The 16,169-nt window shown below is 38.7% G+C and overlaps 1 protein-coding gene and 1 pseudogene across 2 annotated transcripts in view; one reads left to right on the top strand and one right to left on the bottom strand.

Moving 5' to 3' along the window:
• The window catches only part of FANCC (FA complementation group C), a 280,937-nt gene that overhangs the window by 16,708 nt on the left and 248,060 nt on the right, over positions 1–16,169 (top strand). For both annotated transcript variants that reach the window (XM_036084780.2, XM_078061967.1), the window contains one exon: positions 3,932–3,993. The gene's annotated coding sequence lies outside the window, so the exon portion shown is untranslated. The remainder of the gene's footprint in view (positions 1–3,931; positions 3,994–16,169) is intronic.
• On the bottom strand, positions 8,806–8,879 carry LOC118531011 (U4 spliceosomal RNA; annotated as a pseudogene).

Raw genomic sequence — 16,169 nt, 5'->3', positions numbered from 1 at the left:
ATGCAAATTAAAACCACAGTGGTATATTACTTCACACCTGTTAGAGTGGCTATTATTTTTAAAAAAGTTTGAGAGAATGTGGAGAAAAGGGAACCCTTGTGCACAGCTGGTGGGAATGTAAATTGGTGCAGCCACTAAACAAAACAGTATGGAGCTTCCTTATAAAATTAGAAATAGAACTACCATATGATCCAGCTGTTCCACTTCTTGGTATTTATTTGAAGATGAAAACACTAATTAGGAAACATATTGCATACCGTGTTCATTGCAGTTATTATTTACAGTAGCCAAGATACGGAAACAACAAGAATATTCATCAGTAGATGAATGGAAAAAGAAGATGTGGTATATAGACAATGGAATACCGCTCAGCCATAAAAAAGAATGAAAGCATGCCATTTGCAACAACATGGATGGATCTGAGGGTATTATGCTAATGAAATAAGTCAGAGAAAGACAAGTTTATGACTTTATTTATATATGGAATCTAAAAAATGAAACAAGAAACAAAACAAAAACTCCAGATATGGAGAATAGATTGGGGTTATCAGAACGGCAGTTGGTTATGGGGTGGATGAAATGGGTAAACAGAGCAATTATATGGTGATGGATAGTAACTAGACTTACTGTAGTGTATACAAAGATCAAATCATGGTGTGTGTATGAAACTGAAGTTAATATAACATTACAAACCAATTGTATTTTAAGAAAAAAAAATGAACGTTGTTGAATATATCGACATAAGTCATAGCATAATTGAAGCATTAAAAAAAGTCACCAAAGTTCTTTTTTACCTTGTAATGGTATTTTACATACATCCGTATAAAACAAACATGGTAGAGATAATAAAGCAGAGAACAGATCTGCTTTGAAGTTAAGTTTTGTGTGGCTTGCATGATGTTTAAGAGTTTTCTAATCACTAACATTTAAACACCAAGCAGTTTCACCTTTAAAAACCCATATTTTCTAGGTTTTTATTAAGGCAGTAGGACAACTAAATCTGACTTTTCCTTTGCCAGCAGCTGGCAGGAACTAAGTTCTGGCTGTCTTCTTTGGATGATGCTTTGTCTCCCAGTAGCCTCAAGCCCTTTTGATTGCTTTACTCATTTATCTGACCCATTCTGGACATTTGAATTTATGATCTTTGTCTAAAGTAATTTAGTAACACTTGAATCATTTTGAAGTGCATTCAGTTGTCAAAGTTATAGCTAGGGGAAAAAATGGGTAATTCTGAACAAAATAGAGTGGAGGCTTTTCAAAAAATTAATTTTGACCAGGATTAGGAATTCCTGAGAGCCCAAAAAGAGGATAGTGCTGAAGAACTTGTGGGGTTACTTCTGTTTGTGCAGCTTTTAAATATGTCTTAGTTATTAGGGCATGATAATCTTTTCAGTTTCTAAAAGAGCCGGGCATTTCTGGTTGCCCAGACTCAACTTATTTTAGCAGAGAACCTTCACCTTCAATAATAACTTCTCTGTGAAATGTTTACAGAGAAAAAACTGAGGTTAGTGGCAAAGCTGTTGACTGTTACCCCCGAAACTGACGCTGGTCTGGTGCTCTTCTCATTGCCCCAGCAGCCCCATGGCCAAGGATTGCTGGTGCTCCCTGTTGAAACAGTCTTAAGCAAGTCTTTGGCAGGCTTTTTTGTTGCATTTTTCTACTGTGTAAATAAAGGTATTAGAAGAAATGTAGGCTTTTGAATACTGCCTAACCAGTTTCTGGTTGGTAACTTGCCCTGAGAGCCTCCGTGAATGCCAGCAAACAAATTAGATGCACAGTGTATTTGATATGCATATCTTCTCCCCAAACAAAATTTGAATTCCACAAACACAAATTGAGTCATTTTCCAAATGTTTGTATAGGAATGGAAGTTTTTATCCTATCCTTCTGTAACCAATACCATAAAACTTCTGAAGGTCTATGATGCATTTGTTGTACAATGTTAATCCAAAACAAAACTTTATTCTGACCAAATTTGTAGCTATCGAGAGATACCAAACTCATTTCCATTGATCAGTACAACATGTTTGTACCAACCAGATCTAAAAAATGTGTAAAGGAGTGCCATGCTGTAAAGATCTTATTATAGTTGTAAACACAAGTGCAGCTGTTACAAATCTAGCAAAACCTCAGATTAAACAATTTAAAATTTACTGAAGATGACATTCCAGAGCCATTTTTCATAATATAAACACTCTGGGACATGCCTTTGAAATGAATGGGATTGTCATTAATATTAATGCCACTGAATTCAAGGCTGGGAAGTCCTTTCTTTCCGAGCTTATTTTCACTGCTAATTTTGGAATAGAATATGCTTTTAACCTGAAGTATGGCATGTTTATTCACATCCTGAAAAATTTGATTCTGTTGCTTTCGAATTGTAGGAATGCAAAAATACAGTATAAGTATTTTATTCTTTCTTTATGGTCTTTTAACTTAAATGAGTTTTTTAGAATTTGGCAAAAATTAGCTGTTAATAGAATCCAATTGCATTAGTCAATTAGAAGATAGTAAATAGTTGATATTTTAGAATCGTATCAGTTGGACAATTTAAAATGCTGTATTTAAGGAAAGAATTTTATTGTGAATGATTTTGAGCATGTTTCTTGTGAACTTGTCTTTCAGTTAGGCTGTGGTAGGACAAGCTTTCAAAACCTGCACTATTCCAATTTGTTTTTCTCATTTTCCACTTAGTGTGAATACCAGTGAGGTATCAGTTAAGCAGCATAGTATTTTCTAGAGCTACGTTCTGTGCTTTGATTTCTTATGAAATCTTGTATGATTTTTTGGGGTTTTTTTGGTCAGATTTAAGAGTATACAGGAGTCCACTGGAGGCGCTTTGAATGGGTCAGATAGTTCTAGGAGTGGGTGTGATTGTTTTGTTTTTGTTTGCTTGTTTATTTGTGACCACATTTTATTTTAAAGATTTATTTATTTGTTTTGAGAGAGAGAGAGCAGGAGCAGGGAGAGGGACAGAGGGAGAGACTATTTCAAGCAGATTCCCTGCTGAGCAAGGAGCCCCATTCAGGGCTTGATCCAACAACCCATGAGATCGTGACCTGAGCCGAAACCAAGAGTTAGATGCTTAACTGATTGAGCCACCAGGTGCCCCTGGTGACCGCATTTTAAAATTCCATTTACCTTTACTGAATTTCTCCACTGGACTGTTGAGGAAGCATCTAAATTGGGTAATAAAGCAGTTGAATGGCTATTGCTAAACCATCTTTAGTCTTTGATTAAAAAGAGGCAACATTTATCAAAAGAAGGCAGTTGAGTCTCCCTTATTTACATTTGTTCTTTAATTTCTGTTAAACATTTTCTGACCAGAAGAATTGAAGCCAACCATTGTTAAGTACTGTGTTGTAACCTAAAGTTAGTAACTGGAAGCACAGAGCTGATCAGAAGAACTGGCTTTTTCTATCAATATAGAAGACTGGTATACCACAGTGAATGCTGTTGCTTTTGTCTCCCCCTTCTTTCTTTTTGCTTTCCTTTTTCTTTTTTTTTTAATTTAAGAGGTTGTGGAGGTTTCTTGAATTCTTTCAGCATTTACATAAAATTCTGTATTTTGAGAAGGAAATCTGAGCAGATACAAAAAGCCTCTTTCTTTTTTTTTTTTTTTTTTAAAGATTTTATTTATTTATTTGAGACAGAGAGAATGAGAGAGAGAGAGAGCACGTGAGAGGGGGGAGGGTCAGAGGGAGAAGCAGGCTCCCCGCGGAGCAGGGAGCCCGATGTGGGACTCGATCCAGGGACTCCAGGATCATGACCCGAGCCGAAGGCAGTTGCTTAACCAACTGAGCCACCCAGGCGCCCCCAAAAAGCCTCTTTCTGTTTAAAAACTTTTTTCAGTTATTGTAGGATTTTCCTTCATTATCATCCATTCTGTCCTTTCTCTGATATTATATCTTCTTTTTGTTTCTCTTTCTAGGTTTATTCCCCGCTTTTGGTGGTGAACATCCTCTAGTATCTTCTTGAAAGGGTGTGTGGAAGGTGAGTTATTTTCTGGTCACTGTCTATTGAATGTGTCGTGATTCTAGTCACGCTTGATTGATAGTTTGATGGATATAAAATTCCATGTTAGAAATAATTTTCCTTCAGAATTGTGAAGGCATTGTTCCATTTCCTTCTACCTTCCAATGTTTTTACAATTTTATGATGATGTGCCATGGTGTATTATAATGCTCTTTTCATCCATTGTGTTGAATCCTTTCAGTTTGGAGCCTCTTGTTCTAGGAAAATTTGTGTTCACTGTATCCTCTCTTCCGTTTTCTTTGGAGCCCCTTTATTTGGAATTTGACTTCCAGGACTGATATTCTTTACCTTCTTCCTGTTTTCCATCACATTGTGTTTTTGCTTTACTTTTGAGACATTTTTTTCAACTTTAAATTCTTTCTTTTCTGTTGAGTTTATTTCTAGTATTTTATGTTTAATTTCCAAGATCATTCTGTGAATGTTCATTTTGTTAATATTTTCTCATTTCATGGATATAGTATTATCTTCTCTGTACTATAAAGATACGAATGTTACGACTTTTTGAAAAAGTTTTTAAAGTCTCTCCTTTTCCCGTGTGACTTCCATGTTGTTTTTTATCTGTATATTTTTTAAATTTAAATTTAGTTAATTAACATATAGTGTATTATTAATAGCAGAGGTAGAGTTCAGTGATTCATCAGTCTTACATAATACCCAGTGTTCATTACATCATGTGCCTTCTTAATGTCCATCACCCAGTTACCCTATCTCCTCCAACAACCCTCAGTTTGTTTCCTATGACTAAGGGTCTCTTATGGTTTGTCTCCCTCTCCGATTTTCTCTTGTTATATTTTCCCCTCCCTTCCCCTGTGATCCTCTGTTTTGTTTCTTAAATTCCACATATGAGTGAGATCATATGATAATAATCTTTCTCTGAATGACCCATTTCGCTTAGCATAATACCCTCTAGTTCCATCCATGTCATTGCAAATGGCAAGATTTCATTTGTTTTGATGACTGAGTAGTAGTCTATTGTGTGTATGTATATATATACATACCACATCTTCTTTATCCATTCATCTGTCAATGGACATCTGGGCTCTTTCCATAGTTTAACTATGGTGGACATGGCTGCTATAAACATTGGGGTGGAGGTGCCCCTTCAGGTCACTACATTTGTATCTTTAGGGTAAATACCTAGTAGTGTAATTGCTGGGTCATAGGGTAGCTCTATTTTCAACTTTCTGAGGAACCTCCATGCTGTTTTCCAGAGTGGCTGCACCCACCAACAGTGTAGGAGGGTTCCCCTTTCTCCGCATCCCCGCCAACATCTATTGTTTCCTGACTTGTTAATTTTAGCCATTCTGACTGGTGTGAGGTGATATGTCATTGTGATATTGATGTCGAGTGATGTTGAGCATTTTTTCATGTGTCCGTTGGCCATTTGTGTGTCTTCTTTGGAGAAATGTCTGTTCATTTCTTTTGCCCATTTCTTGATTGGATAATTTGTTCTTTAAGTTTTGAGTATGATAAGTTCTTTATAGATTTTGGATACTAGCCCTTTATCTGCTAGGTCATTTGCAAATATCTTCTCTCATTCTGTCAGTTGTCTTTTGGTTTTGTCAACTGTTTGCTGTGCAAAAACTTTTTATCCTGATGAAGTCCCAATAGTTCATTTTTACCTTTGTTTCCCTTGCGTTTGGAGATGTGTCTAGCAAGAATTTGGTGCAGCCGAGGTCACAGAGGTTGCTGCCTGTGTTCTCCTCTAGGATTTTGATGGATTGCTATCTCACGTTTAGGTCTTTGATCCATTTTGAGTCTATTTTTGTGTGTGGTGTAAGAAAATGGTCCAGTTTCATTCTTCTGCATGTGGCTGTCCAATTTTCCCAACACCATTTGTTGAAGAGACTGTCTTTTTTCCACTAGATATTCTTTCCTTCTTTATTGAAGATTAGTTGACCATAGAGTTGAGGGTCCATTTCTGGGCTCTCTATTCTGTTCCATTGATCCATGTGTCTGTTTTGGTGCCAGTACCATACTGTCTTGATGATTACAGCTTTGTAATAGAGCTTGAAGTCTGGCATTGTGATGCCCCCAGTTTTGGTTTTCTTTTTCAACATTCCTTTGGCTATTCAGGATCTTTTCTGGTTCCATAGAAATTTTAGGATTATTGTTCCAGCTCTGTGAAAAAATTTGATGGTATTTTGATAGGCATTGCATTGAATGTGTAGATTGCTCTAGGTAGCGTAGACATTTTAACAATATTTGTTCTTCCAATCTATGAGCATGGAAGGTTTTTCCATTTCTTTGTGTCTTTCTCAGTTTCTTTCATGAGTGTTCTATAGTTTTCTGAATACAGATTCTTTGCCTCTTTGGTTAGGTTTATTCCTAGGTATCTTACGGTTTTGGGTGCAATTGTAAATGGGATCAACTCCTAAATTTCTTTCTTCTGTCCCATTGTTAGTATATAGAAATGCAACTGATTTTTGTGCAGTGATTTTGTATTCTGGCACTTTGCTGCATTCCTGTATGAGTTCTAGCAATTTTGGGGTGAGTCTTTTGGGTTTTCCACTTACAGTATCATGTCATCTGCAAAGAGTGAGAGTTTGACTTCTTCTTTGCCAGTTTGGATGCTTTTATTTCGTTTTGTTGTCTGATTACTAAGGCTAGGACTTCCAGTACTATGTTGAACAACAGTGGTGAGAGTGGACATCCCTGTCGTGTTCCTGACCTTAGGGAAAAAGCTCTTAGTTTTTCCCCATTGAGGATGATATTTGCTGTGGGCTTTTCGTAGATGGCTTTTGTGATACTGTGGTATGTTCCTTCTATCCCTACACTGCATAGAGTTTTAATCAAGACAGGTTGCTGTACTTTATCAGATGCTTTTTCTGCATCTATTGAAAGGATCATATGGTTCCTGTCCTTTCTTTTATTAATGTGGTATATTACATTGATTGGTTTGCGAATGTTGAACCACCCTTGCAGCCCAGGAATAAATCCTACTTGATCGTGGTGAATAATCCTTTTAATGTACTGTTGGATCCTATTGACTAGTATCTTGGTGAGAATTTCAACATCCATGTTCATCAGGGATAATCGGTCTGTAATTCTTTTTGGTGGGGCTTTGGTTTTGGGATCAAGGTGTAATGTGGGCCTCATAGAACGAATTTGGAAGATTTCCTTCTATTTCTGTTTTTTGAAACAGCTTCAGAAGAATAGGTATTAATTCTTCTTTAAATGTTTGGTAGAATTCCCTTGGGAAGCCATCTGGCCCTGGACTCTTGTTTGTGGGGAGACTTTTGATTACTGCTTCAATTTCCTTGCTGGTTATCGGTCTGTTCAGGTTTTCTATTTCTTCCTGGTTCAGTACATCTCTAGGAATATATCCATTTCTTCAAGATTTCCTATTTTGTTGGCATATATTTGCTCATAATATTTTCTTATAATTGTTTGTATTTCTTTGGTGTTGGTTGTGGTCTCTCCTCTTTCATTCATGATTTTATTTATTTGTGTCCTTTCTCTTTTTCATAAGTCTGGCTGAGGGTGTGTTGAGCTTACTAATTCTTTCAAAGAACCAGCTCCTAGTTTCGTTGGTGTGTTCTAATGTTCTTTTGGTTTCTATTTCACTGATTTCTGTTCTAATCTTTATTAATTCTCTTCTCCTGCTGAGTTTAGGCTTTATTTGCAGTTCTTTCTCCTGCTCCTTTAGGTGTAAGGTTAGGTTGGGTATTTGAGACTTTTCTTGCGTCTTGAGAAAGGCTTGTTTGCTGTATACTTCCCTCTTAGGATCGCCTTTGCTGCCTCCCAAAGGTTTTGAACACTTGTGTTTTCATTTTCATTTGTTTCCATGAATTCTTTTAATTCTACTTTAATTTCTTGGTTGACCCATTCATTCTTTACTAGGATGCTCTTTATTCTCCATGTATTTGAGTTCTTTCCAAATTCCCTCTTGTGATTGAGTTCTAGTTTCAATGCATTGTGGTCTGAAAATATGCAGGGAATGATCCCAGTCTTTTGGTACTGGTTGAGACCTGATTTGTGACCCAGGATGTGATCTATTCTGGAGAATGTTCCATGTGCACTTGAGAAGAATGTGTGTTCTGTTGCTTTAGGATGGAATGCTCTGAATATATATGTGAAATCCATCTGGTCCAGTGTGTCATTCAAAGCCCTTGTTTCCTTGTTGATCTTCTGCTTAGATGATCTGTCCATTGCTGTGAGTGGGGTGTTATAGTCCCCTCCTATTAATGTGTTATTATCAATGGGTTTCTTTAACTTTGTTATTAATTGTTTTTTTTATTCGGCTGCTCCCATGTTAGGGGCATAAATGTTTATAATTGTTAGCTCTTCTTTTTGGATAGACCCTTTAATTATGATATAGTGTCCTTCCTCATCTCTTGTTACAGTCTTTGGTTTAAAATCTAATTTGTTTGATAAAAGGATTGCTATCCCATCTTTCTTTTGATGTCCATTAGCATGATAAATGGTTTTCCACCCCCTCACTTTCAATCTGGAGGTGTCTTTGGGCCTAAAATGAGTCTCTTGCAGACAGCATATGGATGGGTCTTGCTTTTGTATCCGGTCTCATACCCTCTGTCTTTTGAATGGGGCATTTAGCCCACTTACGTTCAACTACTGAAAGATACGATTTTAGTGCCGTTTTATGACCTGTAAAGTCACTGTTTCTGTCTATTGTCTCTGTTCCTTTCTGGTCTTTGTTACTCTTCGGTTCTCTGTTCACTTACAGGACCCCCTTTATTTCTTGCAGGGCTGGTTTGGTGATCACAAATTCTTTTATTTTCTGTTTGTCCTGGAAGCTTTTTATCGCTTTTTCTATTTTGAATTAGCAATAATCGCTCCTCGGATAAAACTCATTGGCTACGATACTGCCACTGCACAAAGCTGCTTTTTCTATTTTGAATGACAGCCTTGCTTTATAAAGTATTCTTGGCTGCATATTTTTCTCATTTACCACCCTGAATATATCATGCCAGTCCATTCTGGCGTGCCAGGTCTCTATGGATAGGTCTGCTGCTGTAAACTACCCCTGTAGGTTACGGACCTCTTGTCCCAAGCCGCTTTCAGGATTTTCTCTTTGTCTCTGAGATTTGCAAGCTTCGCTATTATTATATGTCCATGTATTGACCTATGTTTATTGGTTTTGAGGGGGTTTCTCTGTGCCTTCTGGACTTGGATGCCTGTTTCCTTCCCCAGGTTAGGGAAATTCTCCACTGTAATTTGCTCCAATATACCTTCTGCCCCTCTCTCTCTTTCTTCTTCTTCTGGGATCCCAATTATCCTAATATTGTTTCATCTTATGGTATCACTTATCTCCCGAACTCTCCCCTTGTGATCCAGTAGTTGTTTCTCTCTCTTTTTCTCAGCTTCTTTATTCGCCATCATTTTGTCTCCTATATCACTAATTCCCTCTTCTGCCTCATTTATCCTAGCAGTTAGAGCCTCCATTTTTTTTTTTTTTTTTTTTAAAGATTTTATTTATTTATTTGAGAGAGAGAGAATGAGAGACAGAGAGCATGAGAGGGAGGAGGGTCAGAGGGAGAAGCAGACTCCCTGCCGAGCAGGGAGCCCGATGCGGGACTCGATCCTGGGACTCCAGGATCATGACCTGAGCCGAAGGCAGTCGCTTAACCAACTGAGCCACCCAGGCGCCCAGAGCCTCCATTTTTGATTGCATCTCATTAGTAGTATTTTTTATTTTGACTTGATTAGATTTTAGTTCTTTTATGTCTCTAGAAAGGGATTCTCTAGTGTCTTCTATGCTTTTTTCAAGTCCAGCTAGTATCATTTATAATTGTTATTCTGAACTGTAGTTCTGACGTCTTAGTTATATCTATACTGATTAGGTCCCTGGCAGTCAGTACTGCCTCTTCTCTTTTTTGAGATTAGTTTTTTTGTCTTGTTACTCTGTCCAGAGAATACATGATGGAGAGAACAAAATACTAAAATCGCAACAGCGACTCCAGAGAAATACACACTAATCATATCAGAAGGGACCCAAAACTGGAAAAAAAAAAGAAAAATTGAGAAAAGAAAAGAGAGACTATAATCAGACAGGTGAACAGAACAGAGCAATACACTGGACCCTCTGTGTATTTTGATCTGTTTGTTAGTAAACTAGATCCCAAAATTGTAAAGAAAGAAAAACTTATATACGTACAAAAAGAAAATTAAATACAATAAAAGGATAGACTATAACTGTAAAAATGAAAATTAAAAGACAAAGAAGGGGTGCCTGGGTGGCTCAGTCATTAAGCGAATGCCTTCGGCTCAGGTCATGATCTCAGGGTCCTGGGATCGAGCCCCGCATTGGGCTCCCTGCTTGGAAGGAAGCCTGCTTCTCCCTCTCCCAGTCCCCCTGCTTGTGTTCCCTCTCTCGCTGTGTCTCTCTCTGTCAAATAAATAAATAAAATCTTTAAAAAAAAAAATAAAAGACAAAGAAGAAAGAAAGGCTATAAACAGACAGGTGAATAGAACAGAGTGATACACTATGCCTTGGGTGTCTTTTGGTCTGTTAGAAGAAACTGTATTCCAAAACTGTAACGAAAGGAAAACTTACACATATGCACCTGCATATATATGTGTATATATATATATATATATACACACACACACACACACACACATACATGCACACATACAAAAACAAAATTAAATACAATGAAGGGATGGCATGTAACTGTAAAGATGAAAATTAAAAAAGACTTTAATGAAACAATACAGAATGTAATCAGACAGCTGAAGAAGAACAGAATAATACTCTAGGTTCTGGGTGTATTTTGATCTGTTAGAACAGACTGCATCCCAAAATTGTAAAGAAAGAAAATCTTATATATATACAAAAACAAAACTAAATACAATGAAAGGATAGAATGTAACTGTAAAGGGGCGCTTGGGTTGCTCAGTCAGTTAGGTGTCTGCCTTTGGCTAGGGCCATGATCCCAGGGTCCTGGGATTGAGTCCTATATCAGGCTTTCTGCTCAGCAGGGGGTCTGCTTCTACCTCTCCCTCTGCCTGTTGCCTCTCCTGCTTTTGCTCTCTCCGTCTCTCTCTCTCTGTCCGTCTCTCAAATAAATAAATAAATAATCTTTAAAAAAAAAAAAAGAATATAACTATAAAGATGAAAATTAAAAAAGACTTAAAAAAAAAAAAAAGAATAAGGGACACCTGGGTGGCTCAGATGGTTAAGTGTCTGCCTTCAGCTCAGGTCGTGATTCCAGGGTCCTGGGATCGAGTCCCACATCAGGCTCCCTGCTCAGTAGGTTGGTTGAAAAGGAAAGAGAAAATAATTAAAATTGAAAGACTACAGAATCGTGAGAAAAAAACCATGAATTCTATATAGTATTTCTCTCTTGCATTGGTGTTTTGCAGTTCTGTGTGATCAGTAAACTTGCTCTTACCCAGATGTTTTTGCTTATCTCCTGGGGGCAGGGGACTGTTGCGCTGATTTCTCAGGTGTCTTTGCCCCATGCAGAATTGCACCGCCTCTGCGTGGGGTGGGAGGGGGGGCACCTAAGTAAGTGGTTGTGGATTACTGTATGTGGCTTTTGTTCCCTTGAAGGCTTTCTGCATCGTTTTTGAGGATGAGAATGAAAATGGCGGCCTCCCAATCTCTAGTCCTAGAGTTGAGAGCTTGCGCCCCCCACTCTTCAGTGAGCCCTCAGGAAAAGCAATGACTCCTGTTTCACTGGTCTCCATCCACACTCCTTGCTCACACAGCCTGTGATCGAGCATTTTTATCTCAGGCATGTGACCCTGTTTTGGGTCTCCTAACCCTGTAGACTACTGTGGCAAGCCGCTTGTCCCGGGGGAAGAGGGGGGTTTCACCATGGTTCTCCCGCTTGGTGGGCCCCTGCTCGGATAGTGCCAGGGTTTGTGGTTTATGGCAACACCAGGCTGAAAGCCCACTCCTGGGCTCACTGATTACAGCCGCTTTTCCTGCTTCGAAATCTGGGAACTCTGCTGCACTCAGGCACCCCCGTTCTTTCTGAGACTGCAGTGTCCCACCTAGGATTTTGCCCTACTTCACCACCTGAGCGCCTTTTAGGCAGGGATGTCCTCCATTGGAGTAGACTTCTAAAAGTTCCGATTTGCGCTCCGCTGTTATATCACTTTCTGGTTGCTGGTCTCCATCCCCTGTTTGCGGCACTATGGCTCTGCTCTCAGCTGTGTCTGTTGACTTGTAGTCCAGAGACCTCTGTTTTATCATCTCCAGAGAATAAACTACCTCTTTTTGGTCAGGTTGGGGCCTAGGCTGCCAGAGTTGGAATGAAGCTGTGGAGCTCTAACTGTATCTTAGATAGCCTTTAAACCAGTTGACTTTATTTTAGGTCTCCCTTCACATCTCCATTTCTAGATGTCCCAGATTTCTTCATTTCCTGATCCTGTTAGGAGTCCAGTGGTATAAAATGGGATGTAAAATGGGCTGGGTTTAGCTCTGTTGTTCTTCTCAGATTCTGGTTTCTTCGGTTTATTAAGTTAGTCACCATTGGTCTATCACTTTCTAGCTTGTTAAATTCTATTGCTGTTTTCTCCTTTTCTATCCTCTTCATCCTTGTAAGTTTATGCCTTAAAAAAAATGAAAAGTAATTTCCTTTATTTTCATCTTTGTACAGTTTCAGGAAGGAATGAAACCTATGTATGTTCAGTCTACCATCCTTATGTGGACATTCCTACAGCAAATACCCCCTCTTCTTTTTTTTTTTTCTTAAATGATTTAATTTTTAAAGTTTAAACCTTCATACACATTTTATCCCTTAAATGGCTAGCTGGTTATTCCAAACCGTTCTTTGAAAATTTTGATTCATATAGAACTAATAAATTGAGATTACCAGTAGTGACATTTCTACATGCAGCTGGGTTACCAGCATTATGTTCCATTCTGTTTGCTCTAGGTCTGATAGATGGATGACGATATTAATTTGTTGAATGAACATTTATTAAATGGCTGATGTGTGCATAGCTTTTCACCAGGCTCTACTGTGATAGTGAACTACTAAATAGGAACAGTGTAGGCTGGAATACCAAAAAGACATGTTAAGGAAAGAATTCAAATAGTCTTCTATAACTTCTATAACTTCGGATTGCTATGATATAGTAGCTGTAGACATACCAATGGAATTGTGAAGCAAACAGACCTAGATGATCTTTTTGAACAAAAGTATCAAGAAGACTATTAGTCTGAGTGATCAGTAGGATCCATAGATATATTTATCCTGTAGGTGTTTGGAGGTGAGATTCTGGGGCTTAGGACAGGTGACAGAGCTGAAGGCAAAGATGTATGGATTGTAGGTAGAAGCTCAAGTTAGGGAAGTAAATGGAATGGTCTTTGGGAAGTGAGGTGAACGAGGCAGAACGTGGAGACCCGTGGAACACTGACATTTAAGGCTATTTGGAGGAAGAAGCAGCTTATAGCAGATAGAAGGAGTGCTCTGCAGCTTCTACCCTTGCAGAAAGATCAAATAAAATGAGGCTCAACATGGAGAAGTGCCTGGGAATGCTATTTTTACTAAAAGATTTAGGAAATGAACATTTTTATATTAAAAAAAAAAACACCTGCTGCTGTCTCTTGGAGCATATTCACCCCAGTTACAGAAGCACTGATACATAGTGAGAGCAGATGGTTATCTTAACCTGAGTGATTGTGATAATTGTAGAAAATTGACTGGATAAGGCCAAGGCTGGGAGAATTATGGGTTGGAGTGGAACTTGGGAAGATTAAAATATAGGAATATGGGGTTCTTTTACTAGGGTGGATGTTTGGTGATACGAATTAAGTGGATTGAAGTGTCAGATGTCTTCTATACTACAACTTTGATGATTCACTAGGAAGACTTCACATAATTCAGCATGTAGTTGTCCTCAAATTATGGTTTATTACAGGGAAAGGATACCAAGTAAAATCAGCAATGGGAAAAGGTGCATAGGATGAAGTCAGGAGAAAACCAGGCACAAGCTTCTAAGAGTCTTTTCCCTGTAGGGTCACACAGGACACATTTCCTCCAGCAGAACTGTGATAACGTGTAGTATGTCATCCATCAGAGAAGCTCATTAGAGAGAGAGTCAATGCCCAAAGTTTTTATTGGGGGCTGGTCACATAGTCTTCCTACCATCCTAGCAGGTACCAAATTCCAGACCCTCAGAAGGAAAGCAGGTGTTCAGCATAAATCACATTGTCTGTACAGTTTAGGCACTGTGAGTCCCTCTTAGTAGTTAGGGAGGTGGGAACTCTTCTAGTATCCAAGTTCCCAGAGTCTAGCCAAGTGCCAGTGTTACAAACAGTCCTTTCTGAGGAGAGCAGTTTCAGGCCTGCTGTGTTAACTCTTTTTTGCACAACCATTTTAGGAGTTAAGCCATTTTTGAGGCTCAAAGTTAAGTTTTAATCTTGGTAAGTTGCTAAAGTGTCTGAAGACAGAGTTAAAGCCTTACACGGGTGTAAACTGGTGGTGTGGCGAGAGTAGGCAGAAGACTAAGCTTCTAGAAGATTATGAATTAAGGGTGAGAAATATATTCCATGGAATTTTGGAACTCATGATAAGAAAGCTGGTTAGTGAGTGGAGGATTGTGCTATGGACTGAATTTCGCCTGCCCATCCCCCCCCCCCCTTCATGTGTTGAAGCCCTAACTTCCAAAGTGACTGTGTTTGGAGATAGGGCCTTTAAAGAGGTAATTAAGGTTAAATGAGGTCGTAAGGGTGGGGTCATAATCTGGTTTGGTGCAAGAATTGGTACCTTAAAAGAAGGGGAGGAGAGATCTCTTTCTCTGCATGTGCACAAATAAGAGGTCATGTGAGCATACAGAAAGGTGGTGGCCATCCACAAGCCAGGAAGAGGAACCTCACCAGGAACCAAGTCATCCAGAACCTTGTTCATGGGCTTTCCAGCTTCTAAAACTAAGAAAATAAATTTGTGTTAAGTTACCCACACTGTATGATTTTTTGTTAATGGCAGCCTGAGCAGACTAAGGCAGCTTGGGATCAGACGAGGACTTCAGCTTTATCAGGGTGAACTCTTTGTGGAGCAAGAGAATATTAACATGGCACTGGGTTTCTGCTTTTGTTGGTTTTTTGGTGTTTTGTTGATTCTCTTTTTGTCTTTGCTTTTAGCTGACTCATCCGCATACCACCCTTTTTGAATTAGCACAAGTTATTAACCCAGGGTTCTAGATCTGTGCCATCCAGTACCATAGTCAATAGCCACATTTGATCATATAAATTTAAATTAGAATTAAATAAAATAAAATAAATTCATTTCTTCAGTTGCACCTGCCCCATTTCATGTGTTCAATAGCCACATGTGGCTAGTGGCTATCATAGTGGATGCCATAGATCTGGATAGAACATTACCATCATTGCATTGTCTTGCCAGGCAGCACTTTTCTAGACTGTTGCTTCACACCTCTCTCCTCTCTCCTTTATTTTCTGTCTCAGTGGTTCTGAACTTTTCCAGGTTCAGGGCATACTTATGAATACTAAAATTTTTGGTGGGCATCCTTAAAAGGTTTTAAAACAACACTAAGAAATGAACAACAGTTGCAGTGCAAATTCTGGTGAAGCATAATGTGTCAAGCAGAGCCTATAACAATATCTGCAATTATCATGCAATTCATTTGGTCACTCTTCTGCAGTATGTGCCATTAGAAGAGATGTTTTCTACCCTTACTGGGTTTGCTTATATATTTGTAGGACAGAGAACTTGGATAAGCACACATTTGTTCTCTGACACGTGCTTTCCCGTTTTATTTTCCTGGAGGTGGTAAGTACAGATGCTTTAAAAGGAAGCATCAATAACCAGGATGCTTTGCTGAGCACTGATTAGTCTGAGGGATCATAGGCCAAGGGGAGGTCAGTGAAAGCTGCAAACAATCTGGCATTATTCAGAACAGATTGTTTCATGAGATAATAAGTATAATAGTGGTTAGAAGGGTCATAATTCTCCCTGATACCCATCCCACCCATCCATGTCATATGTAGGAACTGTTCTCAAGAATCTTCAAAACAGCCCTGTGAGGTAGGTATTATTTCATTGCCGAAGCCAAGTGAAGGCAACACTCAGAAATTTCATATGATTTGCCATGGGTCACCGAGCTAGTAAATAGAGATTCTGGATTCAAACCTTTCTGTTGGTCTTCACAGCTCGTGTTTTTTCCACCATAATGCAGCTGGGCTTGGCCAGTGG

This window comes from Halichoerus grypus, chromosome 14 (assembly GCF_964656455.1).
Source record: "Halichoerus grypus chromosome 14, mHalGry1.hap1.1, whole genome shotgun sequence".
Classification (NCBI taxonomy): domain Eukaryota; kingdom Metazoa; phylum Chordata; class Mammalia; order Carnivora; family Phocidae; genus Halichoerus; species Halichoerus grypus.
This window is presented reverse-complemented; position numbering and strand designations above follow the sequence as displayed.